The 17,162-nt window shown below is 44.4% G+C and overlaps 1 protein-coding gene across 2 annotated transcripts in view; it reads right to left on the bottom strand.

Annotated features, from left to right (window-relative positions):
* RAI14 (retinoic acid induced 14) overlaps positions 1 to 14,654 on the bottom strand; it is a 124,933-nt gene extending 110,279 nt beyond the window's left edge. For both annotated transcript variants that reach the window (XM_036225838.1, XM_016142424.2), the window contains exon 1: positions 14,514 to 14,654. The gene's annotated coding sequence lies outside the window, so the exon portion shown is untranslated. The remainder of the gene's footprint in view (positions 1 to 14,513) is intronic.
* Between the last annotated feature and the right edge of the window lie 2,508 nt (positions 14,655 to 17,162).

A 17,162-nucleotide genomic window follows, 5' to 3' on the forward strand; every position in this document is an offset into this window, starting at 1 on the left:
TCTGGAATATAAAAATCATTCTAAGAAACTCCATGACTATCATTCGTGTTGAGGTTATTTTGAAGATGCGCTTTGTGTTTCCAAATTGTTCGTTGTGGATGTCCACAATACTGTCTAACCGCTGTGTACATCTCTCCAGAAAAAAAAAAAAAAAACACCACCCCGTACATACCTACCAACCGACCTTAAACAGCAAGGTATACGTGTGTGCTGTGCATCGTAGCTTCTTCCTGTCAAGTCCACTCCTTGGTTTCACCCACCGTGAAACCCAAGAAAGCCAATCAAGTTTAAAAATCCAGGTCCAATCTTCAAACGTTACTGGTGAAAAACATCAAATGTGGAAAGCAACAAGTCACTGTGGAAAGCAGATTGGCAATTTCTTGCGGAGTTAAATATAAATTCACATGTAATCCAGCAATTCCACGCCCACGTATCTTGACAAGAGAAATGAAAACATATGTCCACACAAAGATTGTACATGAATGTGCATAGCAGCAGTATTACTAACTGCAAAAAAAGTGGAAACTATTGAAAATGTCCACCAATGAGGTAATAAACAAAATGTGGCATTTCCATACAATGGATTACTGTCTAGCACTACAAAGGAATGAAATGCCAATACATACTGCAACATGCATAAAGCTCAAAACCAGTGTGCTAAGTGAAAGTCACACACAAGACCACATACGGTAATATTCCACTTGTATGACACATCTAGAGCGGGCAAACTCATAAAGACAGGAAGTAGGTTAATGGTTGTCTATGGCTAGCAACGGTAACAGTGATTGCAAATGAGCATGGGGGATCTTTTATAGGGTGAGGGAAACGTCTCAAAAAGTAGCCTGTGTTGATGATTACGCAACTCCATAAATTTTCTAAAAATTATTGAACTGTATACCAAAATTGGTGAATTTTATGGAACACAAATCATACTTGGAAGGAAGTTGTTTTTAAAAAGATAAAAATACAAAAAGAGAAAAAAAAATCAATATGCAAAGTCATTAGGTAGTGAAAAATATGCTTCGAGTGAGAGGGTACGTTGCAGTTATGGTTATATTTAATTCTTACTTTTACTCTAGAAAGATTTAATTGCCAAATGTTGGCTTATTGCGAATTTCGTCGGCTTCCTGACTTGATTTCAGAATGGGAAGTACTTGGACTCTCAGCATTCTGGAATGCTGGAAATGTCATTTACAGTGAGCTCAATGGTTCTGCTTGGCTGGCTGAATCTATCCAGTCATCCATTGTCCCTAATACTTTTCAGAATAAGTTAATAAAATAGATTCTGCACACTCTGATGTCCTAGGAACAGGAGTAAGGGAGCGGATGGATGGCACAAAAATTATTTCTGCTGCCCCAAGTATCGTGTTTGGACATCATTCAAACACCGTGTAATCAAAAGAACAAGTTTCTCACCTCCAGCCCAACAGAGAGGGGCTGTTTGCCCACTTGAAGGCAGGTCTCTCCATCTCCTTAGCATGGCTGTTACCCTGCATGCAGCAGTGCACCTGTGATGTTCCTTTGACCCTCAGTGCCCAGCCTTCTGATAACTGCACTCCCTGCTTTTAGAAAACTGTCCATCCTACACACTACCCCTACTCCAGTCGGGTTCTAGTCTGACTGCAGCTGTTGAGAGGTGGGAAGGTCTCTTTGGCTAGGCTGTTCAGATGCTGTCCCTGGGATTCCTGGATTTGGAGAGAAGAAGGGGAACTGGAAGGGAAAGGGAGAGAAGAGGGGAATGGAATGGGGCGAGAGAGGGGAGGGGAATGGGGAAGGGGGAAGAGGAAAGGAAGGAAAGACCCTCCTCTTTGGTAGAGAAACTGGGAAAATGTGGGCCCAGCAAGGTGCGGCGCAGACAGCTGGTTTAAGAGAGGGACCCAGGGAGACGCCTGACTCCAGGGATCCCAGGCCCTGCTACAGCCCCACTCTCTCTTATCACAGGATTTAGACAGTCCCCTTCCTGCCTACGCTGGTTCAAACTGGGTTTCTGTCACCTAAGACTATTTACAAACCCTCTGGAGCCTTCTTACCTACTGGCTCTGGCTCAGGCTATCATCTCGATGCCTAGCACCTCAACGGCACAGCTGCAGCCCACATTTGTCCGCTCAGCATATTTCTAATGTCAGTAGCTAAATTCACTTCTTGAGCGTACAAAAGTGAAATATACACTCCCTGGAGTCTAACTGGGCTGAATACAACAGGATGACCTGCAGTATCATCCTCTTTGAACCTGTAGGTTAAGGAGGGTATACTTATCATTCATTTGTTGGTGACTTAGCTGCTCACTGATCTTTTCTGCCCTCAGGCCACAGGCCCTCGCCCACCCCCCCCCTCCAAACCACTCCATTCATGATTGTTCTCTGCCATTCCATCTCTCCAGAAGACCTGGCTATTTCCATGCTGAAAGTACCATGCTGCGCTTTGCCTCTCCTGTAAGCACAGCGATGAAAGCAATCACCATTAGCTGGAAACGAATAGTGTTAGACTATTTTAAAACCCTCACAAAATAAAAACCCACTGCAACCGCTGGGTCCAGGAGGGATTCAGGCTGCCCACGGGGTTGACGTCACCTCCTCTGCTCCCCAGGGCACTTGGCTCCACAGAGCTGAGGGGGTCAAGGGAGGGAGACAGGCAGCTGTTAGCGAGGCTGAGGCTAAGGAGGAATAATGAAACCCTCAGGTGGGAGGGAACAAGGCGAAAAGTGCAGAGAGTAGGGAAGCTGCCCTGGGTGAGGGACAGAGCTGGGGCTCAGCTGGACCAAGAGGCCTCAAGGGTCAAGGATAATCCGCCAGCAGTTGATCCTTGAATAGAGCTGAGGCTATGATATGCAAACACGCTGTCACTCACCCTAATTTATTCTAAACAGGACACCTGAAAGAGAAACCTCACAGTGGCTGGAACAACAAGGCGTCACTCCCCAGGGGCTCTGCCAGCCTGGATTTGCCACACTGCTGCCCTGGCAGTGCAGATGGAACAGCCTTTCAGATCTTTTTCCACAGAAGCCCCAGGCTGCTCCACGGCGGTGCCTAGGGCCGCCTGCCTCCAGGAGACAAACCCCCCTTCACTGAACTGGATGCCCTGGACCTTCTGTCTTTCCATTTCAACTGCCTTCAGTGTTTAAGGATAAGAAGCAAACAGCATTAACGCGAAGGCTGGGGAATGCTCCCATTAACAGTAACAAAGACCTAAAACGCCCCCCCCCACACACAGCCCAAACACCCACACACATCCACACACCCGCATACCTTGCACCTGATGCTAGCAATGTTTACACAGTCACAATAGCATGGCTATTCGAGGACTTGAATTGAAATTTAAAAGGAAAAATTAGAAACCTACACTGTTTAATTTACTCATGCGCACTGAATAGCAACTACACAGGCAAAGTACACAGGGGATGTAGAAGAGTGGACCATACACAGCCCCTTCCTACGAAAATCAGTCTCACTGTTAAAAAGTCCATGTAGATTAATGCACGTGTGCAAAATGAGAGATAAAGATTTGTACACAAATGTCCATTATACCACATATAATCAGTTTGTGATGAAACTATTGTATTTCTCTCAAGAAATACTTAAAGCTAAGGGCAAAATCCCAGATAACTGGGTAAAGACACAAGGAAGCTTAATCAAATATGTATTTACATAGGGCATTCTAGCTATCGGGTGTTACTGGAGTTCCAAGAACTATGCAATGACATTATTACTGATTGGATCATTGGCAAGTACTGTAAGTGGAAAACACATAGCGATTTCAAAGACTTACTTCAAAAAAGGAATGTAAGCTATACCATTAATAAGTTTTATATTGAGTATAGCTTGATAATATTTTGGATCTACTAGGTGAAATAAAATATATCATCACAATTAATTTCATTTGTTTCTTTTTCTCTTTTTTTGTGGCTACTAGAAACTTTTAAATGACCTAAGTTTGTATTTTGGCATGCTTATATTTTTATTAGACAGTGATGATTTAGATTTTCCCTTCAAATATCATGATGATGGCATCCATTTGGCAATAACAGCATCTTATTATTATTATTACTAACAAGGCAGCATAAAATAAACCATGTATGTTACCACATTTAACGTTCACTTACTACCACAAAATCGTAAAACTCACATCTAGTTTAAGATCGGAGTTAACCGCATGTTAATGATAATGAAAGTTGTAGTTTAAAAGATTTACTCTGCCACATGCAGAAGGAATGATTAACCAACAATGTTATTTTACTCAAGACTGACAAACTTCAAGGCAAACTCAACTACTGCTGTTCTATACCGTTCAGAAAACATGTATATTTTTCTCTATTGACAAATGGACACTTTTCCAATGGATTTAATAGAGAATTTAATTTCCCTCCCCCTCCATCCCACATACCACCATCTTCATTTTAACCATGATTTTAGTGCTCTGTGCCAAGATTATGATTGAAACAAGTTTCCTGGTGAGACTGAGGTACTTGGTAATGCAATTTGGAATAAGACTGATCACTACTAAAGTAAATATGTGATTACACTGTCCACATTATTAATGGTTTAATAACAGAAGAACTAAATGGAGGAATGACAATATAGGGAAAATAGTTGTAAACAGATGTGTCGCAATGACATATGGGGCAACCCCTCTTTATTGCTATAATTATAATGATTATGATGCTATAGATTATAATCAGATTGGCCAACTATATCAGCAGTTCTTTAAATGTAAGTTGATAAAGAACAGGGCAGTCTTAGCAATGATAGTGACAGCCACCACAGTTATCATTGACTTAAATGATTACTGCGCAAAATTTTACTTTGCAAAATTTTATTTTATTTTTTTACCATAAATGAGTATCACATCATTAAATACTCACACCGGTTTGGAATCAGATGCTGTTGCTATTACTCCCAGTGTCCAGATTGGGAAATTGCAGCCTAGAAAGTTTATTTGGCCAAAATGACACAGTTTATAAATGGGGGAGGCTGGGTTTAAACTCCGGTTCTGCTCCTGAGCCCAAAATACAACCCCGGGCTGCGTATTAGACGACACCAATGATGATAAGAAGAAGAAGAAGTCTGGCCAACAGACAAACCTTTTTACTCCCTAAAAAAAAAAGTTAAGTTGCCTTTAATGAGGGAACGGTCCTCTGATCGGCTGCTGGCACACACAACGCTCCCTCTAGGAAGTCTGAATGGAGCCATTTGATAAAGGCAATCCTTCTGACTGTCCGCCCTCACGCACCCCAGCCTCATCCAAGGGAGGGTGGAGTTTCTATTTTTTTGTCCTTTTCATCCCTGGAGCATGTGCTTCATGAATAAAGTTATTGAACTCACAAGTCAAAAAAAAAAAAAAAAAAAAAAAAAAAAACCTTTTCCACACAGCTTTGCTAAAGATGTTATAACAGAGAAAATGGAAAGATAATTACAGATGAGTGAGGTGATCATTGTCATACTCAGCTGAGCTGGTAAACTACAGAGTGGAGTGTTGTTTCCATGTCTTGGAGAGGGTTTGGAAAAGCAGAACTTCTGGACACACCGACGCTTCCCTCTCATTAGGACATCTCTGTGCCTTAAGAAATTATTCTAACATCCTGTATAACAACTTTCTCCAAGCTGTAAAAATTTAAATACTGCAATTCTTCAGGACAATTAAAAGCACAGTTATTATGATGAATAGGGAATCCTAAAACACGTCACCCAGTGAGACAGGAATGGAGCAAGGCGTGCAGGTGATTTTGTTCTGGAAGCCACATATAGAAGCCTTCCTGGCCGGCGGGCAGGCTGCCACCTCAGCCTGAAGCAGGTATCACCAGGATAGGGTGAGCTGCTCTTTCTGTTTCTTTTGCCACCTTGGATAGAAACACCCACGTGCAATGCGATGAGAATCAAATGCGCTTTGTTCCAGGGGGTATGCACTTAAAATAATCAGGGGCTGTTTTAAAGGAGAGGAAGAAAGCAAGCTTGTTGTCAAACAAGGCTCAAAGAGTAACACAGCCGTCAACAGATTGGCCAAGAAGACAGGCTGGAATAGGAGTCATTTTGAGGAAATCTCTGGCTTTTATAGACTCTAGAAAAAAGCAATAGAAAAGGTAAACAAGGAACACAGCCAACACGGTGTTAAGTTGAATAGCGTGGAAAGAATCTAACGAGTTTATCAAAGATTGCTGACTAGCTATCTACATACAGTTAGTAGCAGAAATGAGATTTTCCTTTTAAAAAAGAAAAAGCTAGGAAACCCTGGATGACATACAGATATCGATATAGTTTCTATGCTGATATTTTGAACAGCTTTTTCCCAATTAAAAAATAAAAACTCATAGAAAAGAAATTTGAAACATCTTTTCAAGAGAAAAATGATTTACCCCCCCCAAAAAAAAACTAATTTTTTTTTTTTTTTAAACAAAGATGTAGCAAGGTTCTGAGAACATTTGATCAACTTCGACCCATGATGAACGTGGACGGGATCTGACATAAGATTCACTCAGAGAGAGAACGGTAGGCTCCTCACTACCAACCAGCCCTGTGTGAGTAACCCCTGACGTGGCTCAACGCAGGACCTGTGGGTGGCTGGGTCCTACCTCTTCCTTCTGGCTGTCTTTCATAAGAAAATGTGACCCACTGCCGAGGAGCTTTTGGCTCACGAGTTCCCACATCTTCTAGGTGGCTGGGAAGAGGCCACTGTGCGTGGGCAGCTTCTCCTGGCAGTCCTGTGACCGGGTCATAATTGTCCGCCACAAGTTAGTGCTCCCTTTCATTTTAAAAAAATGATCAACCACCAGTATGTCACCTTTCATAGGAGGAGATGTTCAAATAGCATGAAGCCTTCCGTCAAATTAAGAGACCTGGCCCTGAATTTGTTAACTCACTGACAAAGCTTGACAAACATTGGTTTATGTGGTTCTCACTCAGCAGATGCCAAGGGCCTGGGTTCCAGATCCTTTTCCGACCTTCACATCGCTGCTCAAAGCCATCTGCCTCACCTGGGACTCGCCACCGGTCTCCAACACAACTTCTCCAAGCCAGTCTAGTCTCCTTCATTGATAACCACTGTAACTAGCTACATATAGGGCTCCCAAGGTCATTGTCTACATCTGAGAGAAATAGAAAAGTACATTTAGAAGCCCTGTGCTATGAGCAGCCAGAACAAAGGTGCATACCTAGCTCTGTCTTACTGTGTCACTTTCTAAGGGGTCATTTCACTTCCCTGGGCCTCAATCTAAGCTGTAAAATGAGTTCCCGCCACCGCCCCATGGCAACCACTAAGAGTCAGCCTTGTACTATAGTGGAATGGTGATGTGTTAACCTGGTTAAGACTCCGAGCTCCATGAAAGCAGGCATTATCACATGTTGCTCGCAGGAAATCTGACAATCAGTAAGACCCGCCCAGACCTACAGAAGCTAACAATCTAGCAGCAAAGTGCCTGGTGCAAAGAAGGTATTCAATGCAACTAAACTTAGAGAAAGAGCTGGCATCATTCACTCTCCATTCCAGGCAGGTCTGCATGGCTTTTTGCTCAGTTTTTGACTGAAGGGACTGAGGGTGTCATCCAAGTATGACACTGACAGAACGAGCCTCCTGAGTGTGGGTAACAATGGCAGTACCTTCTCCCAGTGCCCACTACTTCCCACTAAAGAATGGTGTCCTCAGAGGGTCAGCTCCACAACTAGGAAATGTGGCCCGATTGTCCCCAGGTCCCCAGGGGAGCTGCCCCCATCAGGCTGGAAGGTCAAAATGAGAAGGGCAGAACAGAGGGTGAGTTGGGGCTATGCCTCCCACTGAGCTGAGGAGTCACAGATCTACTCCGTGAGCTTAGGTGTGTTGTCAGATGGGGCCCAAGGACATCTCAATCCTCTCCTGCAACGCGGAAGCTAGGAAACTCCTGCCAGCTGGAAATCAGAAGACACTGTAGGCCCAATGCTACACCAAGAAATATGTCACCTTTGTGGCGAGAAACTCAAGACCCGTCCTTGGAATGTATCAGATCTCTGTGAAATAACTAACTATGCTACAGATCCACTTTTTATTGCTTCTAAATAGCATTTCATTGCATTCGATTGAAGTAGCTCCTCAAAATGGTCATTGGTATGTAAACTGGTTGGCATAGCAACCAGTGACTGGTTTGCCAACTGAGGATATAAAACTCACCATTATTACTTTCCACTTATGTATGTGACAGGTTATCGGGTCTGGGGGACTGTGACGCATAATAGGAAGTAGACTCCTTCTAATAATACCCTTGATCCTTAAGAGGATACATGCGACAAATTTTTAGACACGTTCAATAGATCTTGGGTTCTTAACTAACTAGGGACTCCAAAGAGGATCATAAGTGGGCTCAGCACAGAGCATTCTATGAACCTCTAGAAACCAACAAAGATTATGAACACATAGCATCACTGTATGTAAGTGAATTTCCCCTTAGGAAAAAAAAAAAGTCCAAAACCTGCATCAGATTTGCACAAATGTCCATCTATGTCCGAAATATATTTAGGAAGTATGGCTGGATGGCCTACTCTGGTTTGTAAAATAAGACTCCCGTTGGAGGGAAGACACTTCACTCTGTGCCATCCTAAAGCAAAAGGAAGCCGCTGGCTTTTTGGTTCTCTCTGGTGAACTCGGCCAGAGGTTTCTGTTCTGGCTGAGTTCCCATCCCTCCAGCCAGCAAAAGGCACTGCACAGGTGTGGTGAAAATGAGAAGAGGCAGATGCTGCTGTGGCTGCTAATGTCAGTGCTATTCAGCTCTTTTTAAAGAAAAAGGAAACATGTCTCAGTTAAGCAAACTGAACTCATCTAGAAATTGTAAAGGAAAAAAAAAAATGCAGACTAATTTTGTTCTCACCAATCGCAATACCTAGTAGGGAAAAGAAAATCGAGGTGAGGTTTTAAAAAAAAATAACGTAGTAAATGATGGTGGGAGAAACTGATAACTGTAGAGGACGAATTGCTTATGTTAGGTTACTTCGTAGGAAACTTTGTTGTTCACAAAATGTCAGTTTAAGGAAAAAATCACGAAAAAAAAGTATCCATGTATTTTCTTCTACTGTATAGTAAACTTCTTGGACTACAACCAGTGTATCTCACAATTGGATGCTGTTTGTTTAGAAGAGGAATGAACAAATTAAGAACTCCCAAAGGCTTCCCCCTGCCCAGAAATAGCCAAGGGTCATGGAATTTATATGGTAAGACACTATATTTCCAGCGAACATCATTTACTACAGAAGGACCTGGGCTGGATCACAGGTAAGGTCAGATGAGGAGAGATCTATCACACAAAACCAGCTGGCGAAGCAGTCAGGTCACAATGCAGACTTCTCTGAAGGGAGGCCGAGAGGAAATCTGTTTCTTAACTATAGGTAAGAAAACTGAGGCTTGGAGAGGCAAAGTCACTTGCCTAAAGAGAGAGAAGTTGTATCTTCTGAATTTCAACCTGTATTTTGCTGCAAATTACCTCTTCTCTTCTGCCTTTTGATTATTCTAGGACAGCTCAGTACCTGATGACTGCCATGAGGGACTATAGTCGGGGTGTAGTTTAGTAAATGTTAATCACCTAATATGACAGATGATCTTACTGGACCCGGAATATAAAATTAAATGAGACATATGTTCTTTAATTCAATAGAAGACTATTTTATTTGATAACACATGGTTAAGTCATAAAGTTACTTATTAAAATATTGACGAAATTTACTGATACCCATAAGTGAGTCTGGTATCAAAGACTAGACTAGTTTTTTGTTCATTGTAGATGACTAGAGTTGGGAAATTGATATCTGATTCATGTTCTTTCTCTAACTTTTATTAAACCACCTGTATTTTTCAGCTCATGGGTAGTGATAAACCAAAGGGAAGTAATTTCTTTGAATTATGCAGTATTTCAATTATACTCATATAATTCCATGCTTATGGTTTTCAGCTTGAAAGTTAACTAAACCCTTCTAGATCCATAATAAACTGATTTCTTTCAACATCATTTTATTACAAAGAATAAAATGTTTGTACTTGAGTACACTAGAGATTTTTGTAAAGGATACCATCAGTATCATACATCTATATAAATAGTTAATAGTAAAAAAAAAAAAAAAAAAAAAAAAAGACTCTTTTCCTTATTACCCATTTCAAATATACCCAAGAGGCCATCGATATATTTAGCTTTGTTTTGTCAACTCCTATATTCATCATACGAGGTAGAGAACATTCGGTTGGCTTCCAGCAAAAGAACACCCAGCCCTGTAACATTCTTGAATGTTTTTAGTACCATGAGTTAAGGAGTTTACAATGTGACCATTCTTAGGGTATTTCTTGGTACCCTGCTATGTACTGATTGCTCCTGGATCTTCAGGTTAAGGTTGTCATTTCCACCATCTCCACCACCACCCCTTCCCCGCCACAAAAATAAAAAAATTTAAAAATTTAAAAAACCACACTTACAGATGGATGCGCAAAGTCAGAGCAATGATGAGTATTTCCCCTGCAGCAATTCAGAGAAACACACTTTCTAGTCCTAGAAATCCAGTGTGGTTGGCATTGCTTGAGACCGTCACCGGTCTGTCTGCACAGATGCCGTCTGTAAGGGAGAGTCAGGATCCCTTTCTGTACCTTCCTTATTTAAAATGTTGGAAAGCTAAGTTATCAAGAAAAGGAATGGTGGGTGTACTTCCGAGTGTCGTGTTACTTATATTTTCCATTGAATTCAGGTTTAGACATATGTTGGCAGAAAAAAATCTGAAGACAAGTGCTCTGAAGGATAAATCACGTGAATTTAAGCAGAGTGCTTGCTTTCTTTATAAGACATTATGGTTTTAATCATGACAGAACCTGTAAATTCGATACCTGGGGCACTCAATTATAGCTGTGGAAAAATCGGCACCATTTTTACGATATCTAATATGTGCTAAAAGAAATTCTAAGTTGAAAACCGCAACGAAAAGTATTATATTCATTCATTCATTTATTCATTACCCAAGCATTCAAGAACTATGTTTCAACATTGTTCTAGGAAGTGAACAAAAGAGACAAAACTCTTGTCTTCATGGAGCTTATATATTCTAGTACAAAAAAACCCAGCCTACTAATAGAAATGAAACTATATGGCAAGTTGGAAGGTAGTAAGTGTCATGGACAAAAATAAAGCAGAGAAGAGCAGAGGGCACTGGAAAGGGCTGGCCAGGGAAGGTCTGCTGAGAAGGTGACGCGTTAGTTAGTAAAGTCCTGAGGGGTCAAAAGGTACAGCCATATAGATATCTGGGAAGAGTGTTCCAGTGAGTGGGAACAGTAAATGCAATAGCTGTGAGGCAGGAATGTGTCTGGAAATTTAAAGGAGTATGAGGAAGCCAAGGTATTTAAATGCTTTAAATTGCTTCCAGATTATGGGATTACAATTAGGGGCAAAATGTCATTAACACAGCCACATTTTCAAACTCTTAGAGCAGGGCCATGCCTTTGTCAATGCTTACTCAAACACTTTAATCTCACCAAGAAAAAAATAAGGAGGAAGAAAAGGCCGAGTGAGTCATCCAAGGTGACACTGCCAGTGACCGGCGGAGAAAAGACATCAGCACGAGTATCCGGAACTCGGCAGCACAGTTTTGTCTCCTGCTCCAACTTTATAGTTAAGATGTGCTTTTCTTATTAAAAAAAATATATATATATATATAAAATAAAAAATAAACAAGCAACAAAAGAATCCAGTCAACTAACGACACTCTTAGAGCTAAAAATTGATTAATTTTATTTTTCATTCAACAGATAACCGAAAGAACCCTTTGTACGTCCTAAATATTTGTTGAGGAATGGAAGAAATAGTAAGTGTAGCATTACCTAGACCCCACTACCCAGCCAGTAATTGTAGAGAAACTTGTGCCCAAGGAAACATGTCTCAGATGTTTATTGCAGCGCTATTTATTATAGTAAAAAGTAGAAACAGATCAACTGCCCTCAGCAGAAAACATATTATAGTGAAAAACTGGACACACTCTAATTTTCTCTTGGTGACGGAATGAGTATACTATAATTTAGTCATACACTGGAATTCTCTGCAGCAGCTAATGTAAGACCTATATGTACCTCAAAATATAATGATAAATTCAAAAATGCAAGTCATATGTACACAGAATTATGCCATTTATGTAAAATGTTAAACAGGCTCGCAGATAATTCATTAATAGGTAATATCCAAAAGTACCAAAACTTGTTTGGAAACTTTATATACTAACTTCACATTAGTAGGTCCCTGAGGACGAAGACAGAGGAGGAGGGATGGATAAAATATTTCAGTTGCAGTTTACTTTTATGGGGGGATATGAAGCAAATACGCAAAGATGAGCAATTCTCAAACATAGATGGTGGAAAAATTGAAGCCTATTATATTCTCATTTTATGTATATTTGAAATATTTCATACTTATTTTGAAAGGAAGGAGAGACAAAAGTCTTTCGTCACTTTCCATTAACGCCAAAGCTGGGTTGCCCTTAACCGCCGAACCTCAGTTTCTTCACTTTTAATATGTAGGAGATTCTAGGTGTACCTGCCTCAAATGTGCTTTGAGAAGTGGCAGTCTGGACACAGAATTCCACTGTCAGGTAGACTGTTATGTGTTAATGAGCAGGGACACTATGTCATGCCCACGGAATCTCCAGGGCCCAGCAACCATTCTTTATATTTGATTTCACAGATAAAAATAATAGTAATAAGAAGAACTTTTATTCAATTTCACAGATAATTACTAATAGTAAGAGTAATATTCAACAGGGTTATAACCACCACCACCACCCCACCCCTAAAAACCATAAAATAAATCTACTGTAAATGATACAATAAATTAACTACTGAAGCATCTCAACGAATGCAAAGGAAGAAACCCCCAATAAGCCCACCATGGGACCACCTCTCCCAAGTCATGTCATGCAAGCACTGGTTAAAAATTATAAGAACTGAATAAATTCCTCACATAAAATCTACCTTACAAGCTCAAGTGTGTGTGTATATATATATATATATATATATATATATATATGAATGACAGTGGCTAGGCATCATTAAGAACAGATGATCAGATTACACCCATCATCAGTAACAAAACTTTCCCAGCCACACTTGGAAATAGGGCTCTGCAGGCTGGGGACACGAGAATCAAAACCCAGCTTCCCTGTGATGCACTCCCTCTTCCTAAAACTTTGTTCAAACCTCAAGCAGGTGGGACCGTGTCCTCGCTAAGAGCTTCCGCTGAGCCCTGATGCACAAAAACCACCTCCTCCCTCTGCCAGGCCCTTATAGTCTTGAGATCACGCTCTCCAGAGAACTGGCAACGATTCCTTCATCTCAGGCAGCTTGGAATGTTCCTCTCCCGGAGGTCCATCCCAATCACCTGTGAGCCTGAGGCCAACGGAAGCCGCGAGAGGCTTGAGTCCGCAGATCTACCCCACCATCATTGGAAAATAAAGTAGCGCTGAGCTGAGCACCTCGGAGAAACGCAAGCCTGGATTTACAGACCCCGGACCCGGGCAGGTCGCTGGTAACTGTTTCATTTTACGCGGGGCTCCATCTGCCGCGTCTGCTGCTTCTCCATAGTCTGAGCCTCCCCCCAACCCCCACACACACTCCACGAAAGGGGAGTGCGAGGTCCAAACGCAAAGGAGAGCGTGAGCCAGGAGATGGCAGATGAACCCTACAAACTGCAAACACTAAATCCCGGACACAAACCTGCCCACGCCGGCAGCGAAGAGCAGGGGGTTAGGGAGGGTGCCCACCCTCCTGGGCAGAGGTCGGGGTCGATGGAAGCAGGCGTCCCTCCCACGGCTCCACATCCTCCCTCCTCCTGAAGCCCCAGCTGCCCCGAGACCGTCCGAACTCGAGCATCCCTCCTCCCGACCCTCCTCAGAGCTGCGGCGGGAAAAGGACAAGGACGGGGAGCGGGCAGGGGGTGGCCGACCCCGGCCGGGAGTGCCTCGCTTGCACCCCTGGGCCAGCCGAAGGGCTCCTGGAGCCAGCGAAGGAACAATAGCGGACCCTCCGTCTCCCGAGCCATCCGGAGCCTCCCGCTCGCGCCTTCCTCCCGAGCTCCTCCAAGTTCAGCGCCGAGGCGGGTCGAGCACCCGAGCGGAGACCCCGGGGAGCGGGGCGCCGGGCGGGCCGGGCAGGTGGGACAGGGTGCTGCCTCCAGGGCGCACCCAGAGCGCCCTGCCGGGCACGGCCATTCATTCCCGCCGCGCTCCGCCCGCAGCGAGCCCCGGCCCTCGCCGCCCGCGAGTCGCCGCGGCCGGTCGGAGAGACCCCTCTCCTAACGCGGCGCGGTCCTCCCTCTGCACTCTGATCCCCGCCCTCCGCCTCTTCCTCCGTCCCCCCATCTGCCTCCTGCAGACAGTCGGGGGCCGGCAAGAGACCAGGGAGTGGTGGTGGGACCCTCGCTGCCACCCGGCTACGCCGCTGCGTCCCGCGCGCCATCCGCGACTCCTGCCGCCGCGCGAGCCCCAGACACAAAGGCGGGGACCCCGCTCCCGGGAGCCTCCCAACTCCCGGCGCTGCGCACTCACCCCATCCAGGCGGTGGCGGCGGCTCCGGGCCCCGCTGGCTGCACCGCCCCGCCCGCCGCTTCCCCAGGAAAACGCGGCCGCCGGGCTGGCTTCCTGCTCGGCTTCCTGCGCCGCGGTCCCTCCTCCTCCCCGGCCGCGGGGGTCAGTGGGCGCCGAGACTCCGCGGCTGGGCTGGCGGGGCGGGGGCGGCGGCAGCACCACCACGTGGCCGCCCGGCGCCGGCCCCGGTCGACCCGGATCCCGCGGGAGCGGGAAGGGAGGTGCTAACCATTCCCCTCCCCTTCCACCCCGCGCGGCCCCAAATTCCACAAGTCAGGTGACCCGGCCCGGCGCCGCGGCCCGGACCTGCGGGAGGTGCTCCTGGCCCGGCCGCTGCCCCATCCCCTGGCCCGCGCGCCGCGGGCGGCCTCGGCTTGCTTTCCGCTTTGAACGGATCGTGGGACCCTTCCCCGCGGATCTGATTCACCATCATCACCATCACCATCATCATCATCATCATCATCATTGTCAACATCATCATCATCACCTGAACTTAGGAAACGACCAGCGCTCCCGGCTTTAGGACGCCTGAGTTCCCGAATAGTATTCATTTCTGGTCAGCTTCCCAAGTCGTTGTGGTCCAAATGCCGTCTGACCAGAATCAAATCAGTTACATTTTCCAAAACGATTGAATAGAAAGTAAACTAGAACGTGGTCATAGTGTCTGAACTGAACCAATGGGTTGGAATGACTGTTTCCTACACTCATCAGGTGGCACCAGAAAACTACCAGCGTAAAGCGTTGCTCTGCTCTGGAGTTGGGAGAAACCTACAGCCTGAACTCGAAGGCGCGAATGAGGAGCGCGCTCAGAGCAGTGCCTCGGATGGGAAGGAGGCCGCCTTCCTCCCAGGTCCCTGCAGCTTCTCTCCCTTCCCCAGACTGCTGAGACCGACGTTTGAATCATGATAGATTCTTGCTTTAATTCCAAGGATTTCAAAGCTCTCCACCTGCTTATTTAATTTGGGACGGCTTTTCCACTCATTCTGGTCCTGCCAACCAGCTAGGACTTAGAAAGTCCTTGTTCACTAAAGCCCCTCCTATCTCCGCTACATCCTTTGTGCGGGACAGGAAGCTTTTGAGAATAAGTAAGTGATATGACTCCTTTTTGGTGGGATCAATTCTAAATCAGTTGAATTTTTTAAAAGATCCAACAAAAGTGAAATTCTCACTGTCAAGAGTTCAGTTTATAACGTCTTAGCCCGATCTTGTCGTCTACACGTCAGACTTTATCTGTAATCCTATGCCTAACCCCATCCCCTACAGCCTCCAATGCCCCCCCCCCACCAGCCAAGGGAACAGCCAGTCTTAGCTTCAACAGGTGACTTATCAAATAGAAAGCTATGTAACTAGCTACATGGTCTTCACTTCCTAAATCATACATTGGAGATTCCTTAGAGAACCGACGAACGGCCAGTTTAAAAACAAGGTGTCTACTCTTCTTCCTGTCCTTTATCCCTCTCAAACAAAATCAGCCCTAGAAGAAATGTGAACTGGCAAACTTCCTTCTGGTTTATGCTGGCAATTTCCACAATACAGTTTTCCATTGCAGTTCACATTATGGGGGACCTAAGGGAGAACAATACTGCCACTTGTGAGTTTTCTATTCTGCTTTTAGCAGATCGACCTCTTCATTCTAGCAGGGCCAGCCTGGAGGGTGGGATTTGGAGCATGGTATAGGATATATACCAGGCTGCCCCGGAAAGCTAATATGTGCATATTCTGTAGCTGAAGGAGTTAAAATATCTAACATTAAACAATAATTGTGTAAGGCAAGGTCATCAGCCTTTTGTTTATAGAAGCCCTTTTTTTACCCCCTCTTTTACACTGTGAAGCCCTGTCCCAGCCACCTACCTATGAGTCTCCCTGCCTAGGTCAGCCATGTGGCTCCTGTAGGTGGCTTGTGTGCTTCTTCTCCTTAGTTTATAATCCCACCCTCTAACATCAGCAGGCTAAACTCTGGGTGAAGGATTAAAGAGGGAAGGACTCTTACATTTAGTCTGATGTGCCAAGATCTTTTTCCAGATCCCATCCCTCTACCCCCAAACTCAGACCACAGCTGAATTTCTGCCACCTGCTGGGGGATTGGTGGTCAAGTATGGGATCGAACCAGTGTCTTCTCATAGTTTTGTTTTGCCCAGGCCTTTTATAAATGTTAACTGGATTCAGGATGTGTAGAATACACCCTTTTGATGGAGACCAGGCCCAGGGAGAAGGGTTGGAAAGAAGAAAACAAGGATAAAATGATCATCTAACCTGCATAAAGTTGGTAAAACTTATGGGAGAGGGACAGCATGTTGTATTTCAACAGAGCAGTTACCCAAAACTCGAGGTAACTGTGGTGTGATATGTAGTACTAGGAATAATAAGAGCAAGGGGACCAGGTTTCCGGACCCTTCTCTTTAACTAACTCGCCATGTGAACTTCACCAAGTGTTTGAGCCCTTCCTGGTCCTCCTTACCTAATCAGTAAAAGAGAACATTGAATTACATGGCCTCTAAGAATGTTTCAGCTCTAACATCCTAAGCCCATTTTGTTAGATTGAAGAGACTTCACATGCAATGAAGCTGCTACACTTTACAGCAAAGCATTGTTCTCTAACTGTTCTAGCGG

Source organism: Rousettus aegyptiacus, unplaced genomic scaffold (assembly GCF_014176215.1).
Source record: "Rousettus aegyptiacus isolate mRouAeg1 unplaced genomic scaffold, mRouAeg1.p scaffold_m13_p_8, whole genome shotgun sequence".
NCBI classification, from domain to species: Eukaryota; Metazoa; Chordata; class Mammalia; order Chiroptera; family Pteropodidae; genus Rousettus; species Rousettus aegyptiacus.